A 14,206-nucleotide genomic window follows, 5' to 3' on the forward strand; every position below is an offset into this window, starting at 1 on the left:
AAAAAAAAAGTCAACATTTTTATTCATTGATGGATTGATTTTTAGAATGCCCACAGCTATGCAATCCAAGACTCCACAATAGGAAAAGAAATTAACATTCAGAAATAACACAAAGTAAAACATATCATGTATGGAACCATGCGGTTGCAGGTAACTCTAATGTTTCAAAAAAAGGTAAACAACAAAATTTTAGTCTGGGAATCCTTTTGTAATTATATCCAGGAGTAGCACAGTCAGATTTACCTATTCATATAATGATGCAGCAGGGATGTAACCCTTGAGCATCTTGTCAACACTTACTAGCCTAAAAACAACTGCCTCACTCCTCTTGTCAAGTCTCTGTTCAACATGCATGTATTCAAAGCCTGCCATGAGCCAGTCATTCCCCTGAGGACTGCAGACGTAATCATTCAGACGAAGTCCCCATCCTTGCGGTCCACTGGCTCCCACTCATAGACTGCTTTGTTTAAAGTGTCTCAGAGTGCATTTTACATACCAGGTAGGTTTCCAGAATGGGGCCCAAATATTACTAAATTGTAGGAAAATTTAAGCCTGAAGCAAAGCAGTGGATGCCTTATAAGTCAGAGTTAATGGAAATGACTGGCAGAGTGGAGACACAAACAGGGAAGAGAAGCAAAATGGACACTATTGTTTATCTAACTCCCAGGGAGAAATGACTCAGGTCACGAGACCTCACAAATGTTGCAGACTATTAAAACTTGACAGGGAGTTAACTACAGAAAAAGCCAATGGTGGTTTTCTGAATAGAAGGAAAAGATGAGGGACAGCAGCCAGCATGTCCTCTGGCAGTTTGTGGAGGCTTCTGGTCCAGCCTCTGCAAAAAGTTCCTTATCATGCAGACCTCTAAAGCCCACATAAATGGACCATGGGTCCCTCATTTCACAGAACACAAGCCAGGAAGCAGTCAACGGTTTCAAGTGCTGTAGGTTAAAAAGGAAGAGGTTCTCCTCCCCACAACCTCTGCCCCTATCAATCACCGAAAAGATCCAATGTCCCTTAAGTGGATCAAAATGACACCTCCTAGATACCCTCACCTCTTTTTCCACTCTTAGTCTTCTGAACTGCAAAAGTCATCTGGATTCAAAGACTACAACTAACCACAGAAGCTAACCGAATGCGCAATGATTTAAGGTATCCCCATCACAGCTAATATTTTAACACATTTATCAAGCTGTGATTCACATGCCATATACTGCATCCATTTAAAGTATACAAATCAATGATTTTGGGACATTCACAGAGATATTCAACTATGATCACAGTTAAGTTTCAGGACATTTTTATCACCTCAAAAAGAAATCCCATACACTCTAGCTATCACTTCCTTATCTTACCCTGCCCTGGTCTTAAATAATCACTCATGCACTTTCTTTATCTACAGGTTTCATATCTCATATGAATTTCATATAAATAGAATCACATAGTATGTGGTCTTTTGTGACTGGCTTCTCTCCTTTAGAATAATATTGTCAAGGTTCATCAATGTATAGCATGCATCAGTACTGTGCTCCTTTTGATGAGCAAAAATATGCCTTTATGTGAATATACCACATTTCTAAAATCCATTCATTACTCAGCAGGCATTTTAATGATTTCTAACTTTTGGATGCTATCATCATCTATATAAAAGTTTTCGTGTAGACATATTTCATTGCCTTTGGGTGTAGAGTTCTCTAGGAGGGAAATTGGTGGGTCACATGGCAACTCAGTGTTTAATTGTTTGAGGAACTGCCAACTACTTGCAAAAGCAGCTGTATCATTCTGTATTTCCACCAGCAGTGAGTGAGGCACATCCTTGCCAATACTTGCTGTCATCTTCTTGATTCTAGTCATCCTAGTCTATATGAAATAGTATCTTCTTATGGCAAATAACGTCAAACATTTTTTTTGCGTGCTTTCCGGAAATTTCTATAGCTTAAGAGGAACATTTATTTAGATCCTCTGCATATTTTGTGTGTTTGTGGTGAAATATATATTATTTTTAAATGTTTATTTGATTATACTTGACACATGGTGTTATGTTAGTTTCAGGTATATAATATAGTGATTCAACAGCTGTATATGTTGTGCTGTGCTCACCACAAGTGCGCCACTGTCTGTCAATATACAAGGCTATTACAAGACCATCGACTATATTCCCTATGCAGTATGTTTTATTGTGTGACTTACTCATTCCATAACTGAAAACCTGTATCTCCCACTCCCCTTCACCATGGATTTGGTTGGGAGTTGTATGAGTTCTTTACATGTTCTAGATATGTCTCTTTTTAGAAATTATTTATAAATATTTCCTTCTGTTCTGTTGGCTAGTTTTACACTTTCTGCATAGTGTCCTTTGAAACATTAATGTTTTTAACTATAATGAAGTTCAATTTGTTTATCTTTCCTTTTTTTTCTCCTGCTTTTGGTATTATATCTAATGTTCAACCCAAGGTCATGATGATTAAATACTATGATTTATTCTAATAATTTTATAATTTTAGCTCTTATAGTTTGCTCATTGATCCATTTGAGTTAACAGCGTGGGATGAAGTAAGGATCTAACTGTATTCTTTTGCATGTGGCTATCCAGTTGTCTCAGTATCATTTGTTGAAAAGATTGCTCTTTCCCTATTGAAAGCTCTTGGCCCTTTTGTCAAAAATAAGTTGATGATAAATGTGTTAGAATAGGACATTCACTTCTAATTTCATTGTTCCATATGTCTATTTTTAGGCCAGTGTCACACTTTTGTGATTATTGTAGCTTTGTAGTAAGTCTTAAAATTGGAAAGTGCGTATCACCCAAATTTGTTATTTTTTAAAATACTGTTTTGGCTATTCTAGGTCCTTAACAGTTCTATATGAATTTTAGAATCAACTTGTCGATTTCTACGAAGAAGGCAGTTGGGAACTACCATAATCTTAATATTGTTGTGTTCTGATTCATGAACATAGAATATTTTTCCATTTATTTAGATATTTTAAAAATACCTTTAAACAAAGGTTTATGGTTTTCAGAGTATTAGTTTTGAGTTTCTTTTTTTTTTTAATTTATGATAGTCACACAGAAAGAGAGAGAGAGGCAAAGACGTAGGCAGAGGGAGAAGCAGGCTCCATGCACCGGGAGCCCGATGTGGGATTCGATCCCGGGTCTCCAGGATCGCGCCCTGGGCCAAAGGCAGGCGCCAAACCACTGCGCCACCCAGGAATCCCAAATTTTGAGTTTCTTTTGTAAAATTTACTTCTAATTATTTTATTTCCTTTAACACTATTGTAAATGGATTTTTTTTAAATTTCCTTTTCAGTGTTCATTGCAGGTTTATAGAAAGAAAATAGATTTTTGTATAATTACCATGTCCTTCAACCTTATGGAACTCATCTACTAATTCTAATGATGTTTTAGTGGGTGCCTTTGGATTTTCTTCATATGAGATTCTATCATTTGCAGATGAGTTGACTTTACTTCTTTTCCATTCTGTATGCCTTCTAGCACTTTTTATTGCTCAATTTGCTTGGCTAAAACACTGGGTGGATTGGATAGAAATAATGAGAGAAAATATTCTTGTCTTATTTCTAAAACTTATGGGGGAAAGCCAGTATTCCAGCATTAAGTAAGATTTTTGCTATTTTTTTGTTTGTTTGTTTGTTTGGTTTTTTTCAATACATGTCGTTTACCAGGTTAAGGATTTTTCTTTGAGTTTTTATCATAAACAGATACTGGATTTTATTAAATGGCTTTTCTGAATCTATTGAGAAGATCATGTGCCTTCTGTTTTGTATTCTATTGATATGGTATATGATATTAATTGATTTTTAGGTGTTAAAACATCTTGAATTCCTACTTAGTTATGGTATATAATTATTTTTGTAGGCAACTAGCTTTGGTTTCTTAATATTTTATTGAGAATTTTGAGACTGCATTAGAAGTGGTAGCAGTCTGTCATTTTCTTTCCTTGTAATGTCATTGTTTAGTTTTGATAGCAAGGTAGAAGTAGCCTTGTAAAATGATAGGAAATATTTTCTCCTCTTCTGTTTTTTTTTTTTTTTTTTTTTTTTTTGAAAGGTATTATGAGAAGGGCCCTGGGTGGCTCAGTCAGTTAAGTGTCTTCCTTTGGCTCAGATCATGATGTCAGGTCCTGGGACCAAGCCCTGAGTCAGGCTCCTTGCTTAGGGGGAGCCTGCTTGTTCCTCTCCCTCCGCTGTTCCCACTGCTTGTGGTCTGTCACTATCTCTCTCTCTCTCTCTCTCTCTCAAATAAATAAATAAAATCTTAAAAAAGATATTATGAGAAAATTGCAGTTCTACTTTAAATGTTATATATATATATATATATTGGAGTTCAGTTTGCCAACATATAGAATAACACCCAGTGCTCATCTCATCAACTGCCCCCCCTCAGTGCCCATCACCCATTCACACCCCCCCCCACCTCCCTTTCTACCAGCCCTTGTTCGTTTCCCAGTGTCAGGAGTCTCCCATGTTCTGTCTCCCTTTCTGATACTTCCCACTCATTTTTTTCTCCTTTCCCCTTTATTCCCTTTCAATATTTTTTATATTCCCCGTATGAATGAGACCATATAATGTTTGTATTTCTCCGATTGACTTATTTCACTCCACATAATACCCTCCAGTTCCATCCTTGAAGCAAATGGTGGGTATTTGTCATTTCTAATGGCTGAGGAATATTCCATTGTATACATAAACCACATCTTCTTTATCCATCATCTTTCGATGGACACCGAGGCTCCTTCCATAGTTTGGCTATTGTGGACATTGCTGCTAGAAACATTGGGCTGCAGGTGTCCCAGCGTTTCACTGCATCTGTCTCTTTGGGGTAAATCCCAGCAGTGCAATTGCTGGGTCGGAGGGCAGGTCTAATTTTAACTCTTTGAGGAAACTCCACACAGTTTTCCAGAGTGGCTGCACCAGGTCACATTCCCACCAACAGTGCAGGAAGGTTCCCTTTTCTCTGCATCCTCTCCAACATTTCGGGTTTCCTGCCTTGTTAATTTTCCCCATTCTCACTGGTGTGAGGTGGTATCTCATTGTGGTTTTGAATTGTATTTCCCTGATGGCAAGTGATGCAGAGCATTTTCTCATGTGCTTGTTGGCCATGTCCATGTCTTCCTCTGTGAGATTTCTCTTCATGTCTTTTGCCCATTTCATGATTGGATTGTTTGTTTCTTTGCTGTTGAGTTGAATAAGTTCTTTATAGATCTTGGAAACTAGCCCTTTATCTGATACATCATTTGCAAATATCTTCTCCCATTCTGTAGGTTGTCTTTTAGTTATGTTGACTGTTTCTTTTGCTGTGCAAAAACTTCTTATCTTGATAAAGTCCCAATAGTTCATTTTTGCTTTTGTTTCTTTTGCCTTCATGGATTTATCTTGCAAGAAGTTACTGTGGCCAAGTTCAAAAAGGGTGTTGCCTGTGTTCTCCTCTAGGATTTTGATAGAATCTTGTCTCACATTGAGATCTTTCATCCATTTTGAGTTTATCTTTGTGTATGGTGAAAGAGAGTGGTCTAGTTTCATTCTTCTGCACGTAGACGTCCAATTTTCCCAGCACCATTTATTGAAGAGACTGTCCTTTTTCCAGTGGATAGTCCTTCCTGCTTTGTCGAATATTAGTTGACCATAAAGTTGAGGGTCCACTTCTGGGTTCTCTATTCTGTTCCATTGATCTATGTGTCTGTGTTTGTGCCAGTACCACACTGTCTTGATGACCACAGCTTTGTAGTACAACCTGAAATATGGCATTGTGATGCCCCCAGATATGGTTTTCTTTTTCAATATTGCTCTGACTATTCAGGGTCTTTTCTGATTCCACACAAATCTTAAGATAATTTGTTCCAACTCTCTGAAGAAAGTCCATGGTATTTTGATAGGGATTGCATTAAACGTGTAAATTGCCCTGGGTAACATTGACATTTTCACCATATTAATGCTGCCAATCCATGAGCATGGAATATTTTTCCATCTCTTTGTGTCTTCCTCAATTTCTTTCAGAAGTGTTCTATAGTTTTTAGGGTATAGATCCTTTACCTCTTTGGTTAGGTTTATTCCTAGGTATCTTATGCTTTTGGGTGCAATTGTAAATGGGATTGACTCCTTAACTTCTCTTTCTTCAGTCTCATTGTTAGTGTATAGAAATGCCACTGACTTTTGGGCATTGATTTTGTATCCTGCCATGCTGCCAAATTGCTGTATGAGTTACAGCAATTTTGGGGTGGAGTCTTTTGGTTTTTCTATGTACAGTATCATGTCATCTGCAAAAAGGGAGAATTGGACTTCTTCTTTGCCGATTTGAATGCCTTTTATTTCTTTTTGTTGCCTGATTGCTTAGGCTAGGACTTCTAGTACCATGTTGAATAGCAGTGGTGAGAGTGGACATCCCTGTCTTGTTCCTGATCTTAGGGGAAAGGCTCCCAGTGTTTCCTCAGTGAGAATGATATTTGCTATGGGATTTTCATAGATTACTTTTAAGATGCTGAAGAATGTTTCCTCTATCCCTACACTCTGAAGAGTTTTGATCAGAAATGGATGCTATATTTTATCAAATGCTTTCTTTGCATCTATTGAGAGGATCATATGGTTCTTGTTTTTTCTCTTGCTGATATGATTAATCACTTTGATTGTTTTATGAGTGTTGAACCAGCCTTGCATCCCAGGGTTAAATCCCACTTGGTCATGGTGAATAATCTTAATGTATTATTGTATCTTATTGGCTAGTATCTTGTTGAGAATTTTTGCATCCATGTTCATCAGGGATATTGGTCTGTAATTCTCCTTTTGGTGGGGTCTTTGTCTGGTTTTGGAATTAAGGTGATGCTGGCCTCATAGAACGAATTTGGAAGTATTCCATCTCTCTGTATCTTTCCAAACAGCTTTAGTAGAATAGGTACGGTTTCTTCTTTAAACGTTTGATAGAATTCCCCAGGGAAGCCATCTGGCCCTGGAATTTTGTGTCTTGGGAGGTTTATGATGACTGCTTCAATTTCCTCCCTGGCTATTGGCCTGTTTAGGTTTTCTATTTCTTCCTGTTCCAGTTTTGGTAGTTTGTGGTTTTCCAGAAATGCGTCCATTTCTTCTAGATTGCCTAATTTATTGGCATATGGCTGCTCATAAAATGTTTTTTAAATTGTTTGTATTTCCTTGGTGTTGGTAGTGATCTCTACTTTCTCATTCATGATTTTATTAATTTGAGTCTTTTCTCTCTTCTTTTTAGTAAGGGTGGCTAATGGTTTATCTATCTTCTTTCAAAGAAACAACTCCTGGTTTTGTTGATCTTTTCCACAGTTCTTCTGGTCTCAATTTCATTGAGTTCTGCTCGACTCCTAATTAACTCCCTTCTTCTGCTGGCTGTAGGATCTATTTGCCGTCTTTTCTCCAGCTCCTTCAGGTGGAAGGTTAGCTTTCGCATTTGAGTTCTTTCCAGTTTTTGGATAGAGCTTGTGTTGCGATGTATTTCTGCCCTTCAGGACTGCTTTTGCTGTATTCAAAAGAGTTTGAACAGTTGTATCTTCATTCTCATTAGTTTCCATGAATCTTTTTAATTCTTCTCTAATTTCCTGGTTGATCCTTTCATCTTTTATCAGGATGGTCCTTGACCTCTACGTGTTTGAAATCCTTCCAAACTTCTTCTCGTGATTGAGTTCTAATTTCAAAGCATTATGGTCTGAAAATATGCAGGGGACGATACCAATATTTTGGTATTGGTTAAGACCTGATTTGTGAACCAGTATGTGGTCTATTCTGGAGAAAGTTCGAAAGTTCCATGTGCACTGGAGAAGAATGTGTATTCAGTTGCGTTTGGATGTTAAGTTCTGTAGATATCTGTGAAATCCATCTGGTCCAGTGTATCATTTAAAGCTCTTGTTTAATAAATAATTAAATAAATAAATAAATAAATAAATAAATAAATAAATAAATCTCTTGTTTCTTTGGTGATGTTGTGGTTAGAAGACCTGTCGATTGTAGAAAGCCTTATATTCAAGTCACCAAGTATAAGTGTATTATCTAAGTATGTCTTAACTTTGGTTATTAATTGATTGATATACTTGGCAGCTCCCATACTCAGGGTATAAATATTGATGATTGTTAGGTCCTCTTGTTGGATTGATCCTTTAAGTATGATATAGTTTCTCTTTTAATGTCTCACTACAGTCTTTGGGATAAACTTTAGTTAATAAAGTTGAATAAGGATGGCAAATAATAACAATGGCTACCCCTGCTTTCTTTTGAAGACCATTTGAATGGTACATGGTTCTCCAACCTTTTATTTTCAGTCTGTAGGTGTCCTTATGTCTCAAATGAGTCTCTTGTAGACAGCGAATAGATGGGTCTTGCTTTTTTATCCAGTCTGAAATCCTGCACCTTTTGATGGGGTCATTGAGCCCATTCACATTCAGAGTTACTATTGAAAGATATGAATTTAGTGTCATAACGATACCTATTCAGTACCTGTTTTTGTGGGTTGTTCCCTTGTACTTCCTCTATTTCAGAATCCCCCTTAATATTTCTTGCAGAGCTGGCTTCGTGGTCACATATTCTTTCAGTTTCTATCTTGGAAGCTATTTCTCTCTCCTTCTATTCTGAATGAGAGCCTTGCTGGATAAAGTATTCTTGGCTGCATGTTCTTCTCATTTAGGACCCTGAATAGATACTGCCAGCCCTTTCTGGCCTGCCAGGTCTCTGTGGAGTGGTCTGCTGTTAATCTAATATTTCTCCCCATAAAAGTTAGAGATTTCTTGTCTCTTGATGCTTTAAGGATCTTCTGTTTATCTTTGGAATTTGCAAGCTTCAGTATTAAATGTTGAGGTGTTGAGCAGATTTTATTGATTTTAGGGGGAGATCTCTCTATTTCCTGGATCTGAATGCCTGTTTCCCTTCCCAGATTAGGAAAGTTTCAGCTAGGATTTGTTTAAATACATATTCTGGACCTCTGTCCCTTTTGGCACCCTCGGGAACCCCAATTAAACATAGATTTTTCTTTCTAAGGCTGTCATTTATTTCCCTTAATCTATCCTCATGATCTTTTAATTGTTTTTATCTTTTTTCTTCAGTTTCCCTCTTTGCCATCAACTTGTCTTCTATGTCACTCACTCGTTCTTCTACCTTGTTAACCCTCATTGTTAGGACCTTTAGTTTGGATTGCATGTCATTTAATTGATTTTTAATTTCTGCCTGATTGGATCTAAATTCTGCAGTCATGAAGTCTCTTGAGTCCTTCATGCTTTTATCTAGAGCCACCAGTAGCTGTATAATAGTGTTTCTGAATTGGCTTTCTGACATTGAATTGTAATCCGAATTTTGTAACTCTGTGGGAGAGAGGACTGTTTCTGATTCTTTCTTTTGAGGTGAGGTTTTCCTTCTAGTCATTTTGCTCAGTGCAGAGTGGCCAAAAACAAGTTGTATTGGGAAAAGGAGAAAAAGAGGGAAGAGAAAAAAGACAAGAAAAAGAAAAAAGAAAAGGAAAAAAAAAAGAGAAGAAAAGAAAAAAAAGGGGGGGGAAGCAAACAAAAAACAAAAAGAAGGGGGAGTGTCCTCTGATTCTATATACTTTAAATCCCTCGACTTCCCCTGGAACTTTCCAGTGGGGCTTGGTAAAAACTTGCTTTTCCCCTGTCCATCTAGCTGGTCTTCTGGGGGAGGGGCCTGCTGTGCTGATTCTCAGGTGTGTGCACCTGGGGGAGGTGCTCAGCCCCCTGCCTGGTGCTAGGCTTAGTGGGAGTTGTTTATCCTGTTTGTCCTGTGAGGCCACTGTGAGGCTTAGTGGGGGCTATTTATCCTGTGAGGCCCCAGGAGGAATAACCACAGTGGCGGCGGCCAGCTCTCCAGCCCTTGAGTCAGCTCTCGGAGTAACTACCGCAGCTCTTAGTCTGCAGGGCCTGGATGCTGGGTTGGGGGAGGGGGGCGCTGACCTGCACATCTCGGGCTCCCCTGCGGCAGGAGCGTCCTTGCTGTCTTGTGCCCTCCTGGCCTCTGCCTGTCCCGGGGGAAGCGCCAGATCCTGGGCTGTGTCCCCCGGCGACCTGATTCCGGGGTCTGCGCTGCTGGATTCGCGCTCCTGGCCGTGCAGCCTCCTCCGTCCAAGCCACCTCCGAGCTGCTCCCGGGTCCAGCTGTGCGCGCGCTGCAGCCCTTTAGGGAGCTCAGCCGCGGGGTGTGGCACACTCCCCCGGGGCGCAGGTGTCTGTTAGTGTCCCCGGGAGCCCGAGGGCATCCCCGCCCTCCTGGGTCCTGCTCTAACTCCCTGCGGGCCCCTTTCCGCCCGGGAAGGTTGGTGCAGCTCCTGCTCCTCCGGGACGGGGCTCTCCTGTCCTGGGGACACTCGCCCCGGCCTCAGCCCGGCTCCTCCCGGGGCCCCTCCCCCTTGGAGGCCTTTTGTTTCTTTATTTCTTTTTCCCCGTCTTCCTACCTTGATAGAAGCACGAACTCTTCTCCCTGTAGCATTCCAGCTGTTCTCTCTTTAAATCTCAGGCTGAATTCAGAGATTTTTCAGGATGATTTGAAGGTTATCTAGGTAATTTGGTGGGGACAGGTGATTTGGGGACCCTTCTCTTCTGCCATCTTTCCTCCTCCCTCTACTTTAAATGTTTGAAATAACTCACCAGTGAAACCATTTGGGTGGCTCTTTTGGGTGTGCTGGTGTAAATTTTTATTATTATTAATCAATAGCTTTTTAAAAATAAATCTACTCAGATTGTCTACTTCTCCTTCAGTCAAGTTTCAGTAACTTAAGTATTTCCAGAAATTTGTCCATTTCATTTAAATTATCTAATTATAGGCGTACAACTATATACAGTATTCCTTCATAATTCTTTTTATTTCTATAAAACCGTTAATAATAGCCCCTCTTTCATTTCTGTTTCTAGTTTCTTGAGTCTTGTCTATTTCTATCTAGGTCAATACAGCTAAAGGGTTATCAATTTGTGGATCTTTTCAAAGAACCAACTGTCTTTAAATTGATTATTATCTATTGTTTTTCTATTCTCTTCATCATTAATTTTTGCCCTAATCTTTATTATTTTTCTGTATGCTTATTTTAGGTTTTAACTTGCTCTTCTTTTCTCTAATGTTTAGATGAAATGTTAGGTTATTAATTTGAGTTCTTTCTTCTTTTTTTTACCATAGACACTTACATTGACTTATCTATATCTTTATAAGTTTTAGGAGCTTGTGTCTTCATTTTCATTTATCTCAAAGTATTTTCTTATTTCACTTTTTTGAAAGATTTATTTATTTATTGACAGAGAGAAAGTGCATACATGAGCATGATCAGGGGAAGAGACAGAGGGAGAGAGAGGGAAAAAATCCTCAAGCTGACTCCCCATGGAGCCTGGAGCCCAGCGCAGTGCTGGATCTGACCCTGACTCTGATCACAAGCTGACCCGAAATCAAGAGTCAAATAAATGTAGCCACCCAGGCTCCTCTCTTATTTCCATTTTTATTTCTTCTTTGATTCATCGGTTATTTAGAAGTGTGTTCTTCAATTTCCATATATTCTTGGGTTTCCCAAATTTCTCCCTTGATGTCTTTTTTTTTTTTAAACCACAGACTCTTGCTGTCCTTACTAAATTTCAGTAGCTTTTCTTGAATAGATGCATTTTTTTCATTTGCTGTATACCTTTAGGACTGTTCCCAAAGACTTTAAATGGTTGCTTTTTTGTCATTATTTTTCTAGTTTTACTGGTGAGCAGGTCAGTGGAGCTCCTCTCGCTGTCATTCCTCAAGTCTAGTGCTACAGCTGTTTTTTTTTTTTTTTGTGCCAAATCTTACCCACAGATAAATAATTGAGTTAAATGAATAATTCTGACTCATAGAAATAGAGATCAAGAAGAGTTTTTAGATATTTAATCTCCAAAGTCTGCTTTTCAAGAGGAGGAACTTGAGGTAATGGATCTACTATATAACTATCTACTAGACATAGAGCTTGTTTGCCACCATCCCAGGCTTGGAACTCCTGTCTCCAGAATCCACTCTGAATCTCCACCCATTAACCAAGATTTTCCAAATGATAGTCAATAGGCTAAATCTGGCCACCTACTGGTTTGCATGTTATGTAGAACTTCCTTCACATGATAACAAAAGCAAGTTTTTGTGACAGTGATTTTTGTGGCCCAAGAGGCTTAAAATGTTTACTACTATCTGGCTTTTTACAGAAATAGTTACCCATGTTCACATTAAACTCTTCCGGAATCTCATTTTTGTTGCTCTATTTCCTGAGAGTACTCTTGTTACTAATTACCCTAATCAAGCAGGACCTAGGTTAGAGACAGAAACCATATTAAATATTTTATCAGAGGGGAAAAAAAGTAATTATAAAGAATTAACTAAGTATAAAGATTAAAAATATAGAAAGACAGCACTGAGATTTTGATAAGGTAGTTGCTGCCTCTAGGGCTGGCTAAGCAAAGCAGATGAAGCTAGGATCATTTAAACTTAGAAATGTGGAGTAGGAACTCTACAGTGATGAAACTCTGGTTTCTATGAATGGGCTGGATTGGGGCTGATGTCTCTGCAGGTTCCCTGGGGATGAGACATCTGAGGAGAGGGCCTGAGGGGATTCCACAGCACTACTCTAGCAACTGTTGGAAAATTGAGTTAAACAGAGGCTCCTAGTGTAAATCACAGCCACAAAAGCAAAGAAACAAGGCCGGTGTGTTCCTCACAGATTAAGAAGAGAAGAGGTTGAATAAGCCCCTTCTCTCTCTAGACCTTGTCGGGTCCTCTACGTTCTCCACAGGCAGAGCCAAACAGAAAGCAGCTGGGAAAGTGTCAATGTAGTTTTGAGTCTCAGTTCCAACATCACATAGCAGAGTATAAACTGCAGGCTTTAAGCCAAGAGAGAAGAGCTTAAAACTAGCACACATTTCATGGAATAGATCATAGGATCAGCTTGAGGAGAGGTACCCAAGAGAGAAAAAAAAAAGAGCTACTTAAAAGAAGGTATAATCTGTGCAAAAGAGCTACAGGGAGGAGGAAGCACATATTTATTTCAAAGCCATAATCGCTACAAAATGAAAATAAAACTCATATGGAATGAAAAGTAAGCCCTGGAAAGTGAGGTATGTCTGCCAGAAGAAGACAAGCTGCTGGCAGGGGGACTGCTTGCAAGAGTGCAAACATTCAAAACATGGTGCAGCTATAAAATTAGATGGTGCAAATATGGGTTTCCCAGGAGCCCATAGCAACAGGGAATATGTAATTTGTGACTATTCTTTTTCACAATTAATGAGAATTACATGAGAATACCATAAGATTTATAAGCAATCCAGAGTGAGAAGTGTTTCGATACAAACATCTAAACAGAATTAAAGGATGTGTAGCCCTGTTTGTAAAGTACAAGAAAATAGTGCCAACTTTACCAGGGATTGTCCTCACAATCAGAGAGCCAATGAGTGATATTGCAGTGCAGCTATGAAACATCAATGTAGATATGCTTCTCCTCCTGGATGTATTTTTGTAGCACCACATTTCTGGACTGCAGAGGATAGGAAAGCCGGGAGCAATTCTCAGTGCAATAAGGATATATGATTTCAGCATTATTATTATTATTATTATTATTATTATTATTATTTTGGCCACTGAGAGTACAAATATGACCTCATTTTTACTTTTAACTTTGAATTCCACTTCCATTGCTTCACTGACTCCTTGACTTAACTATGTAAGTTGGATACAGAAGATCATTTATCCATTTACAAAATGCTGTTCAACACTATATCCCAGAGCCAAGGAGGTAAATATCAATTATGTAATTCCTGTCCTTGTGCTTTATGCCATGTTAGAAGGACTTAAGTTTATGTTGTGAGAAAGGAGATTTCTGAATAGTTACATCCAGGGATTTATATGATAGGGCTAGCACTTTTTTTTAAGATTTTATTTTTATTTATTCATGACAGACACACAGAGAGAGAGGCAGTGACACAGACAGAGGGAGAAGCAGGTTCCCTGTGAGGAGCCCGATGTGAGACCTCATCCCGGGACCTTGGGATCATGACCTGAGCCAAAGGCAGACGCTCAACCACTGAGCCACCCATGTGCCACTAGGGCTAGCATTTTAGAAGGATAGAACTGCAAGCATCTTTCACCTTTAAAAATATATTTGAAACATTATAGAAAAGAAGATGCAAATGAACAAGTAGAGGGAATTTCCACTACTATATGTTTCAAAACACACCAAACAATACTATAGTGATTGT

Source organism: Vulpes vulpes, chromosome 5 (genome assembly GCF_048418805.1).
Source record: "Vulpes vulpes isolate BD-2025 chromosome 5, VulVul3, whole genome shotgun sequence".
Taxonomy (NCBI): Eukaryota; Metazoa; Chordata; class Mammalia; order Carnivora; family Canidae; genus Vulpes; species Vulpes vulpes.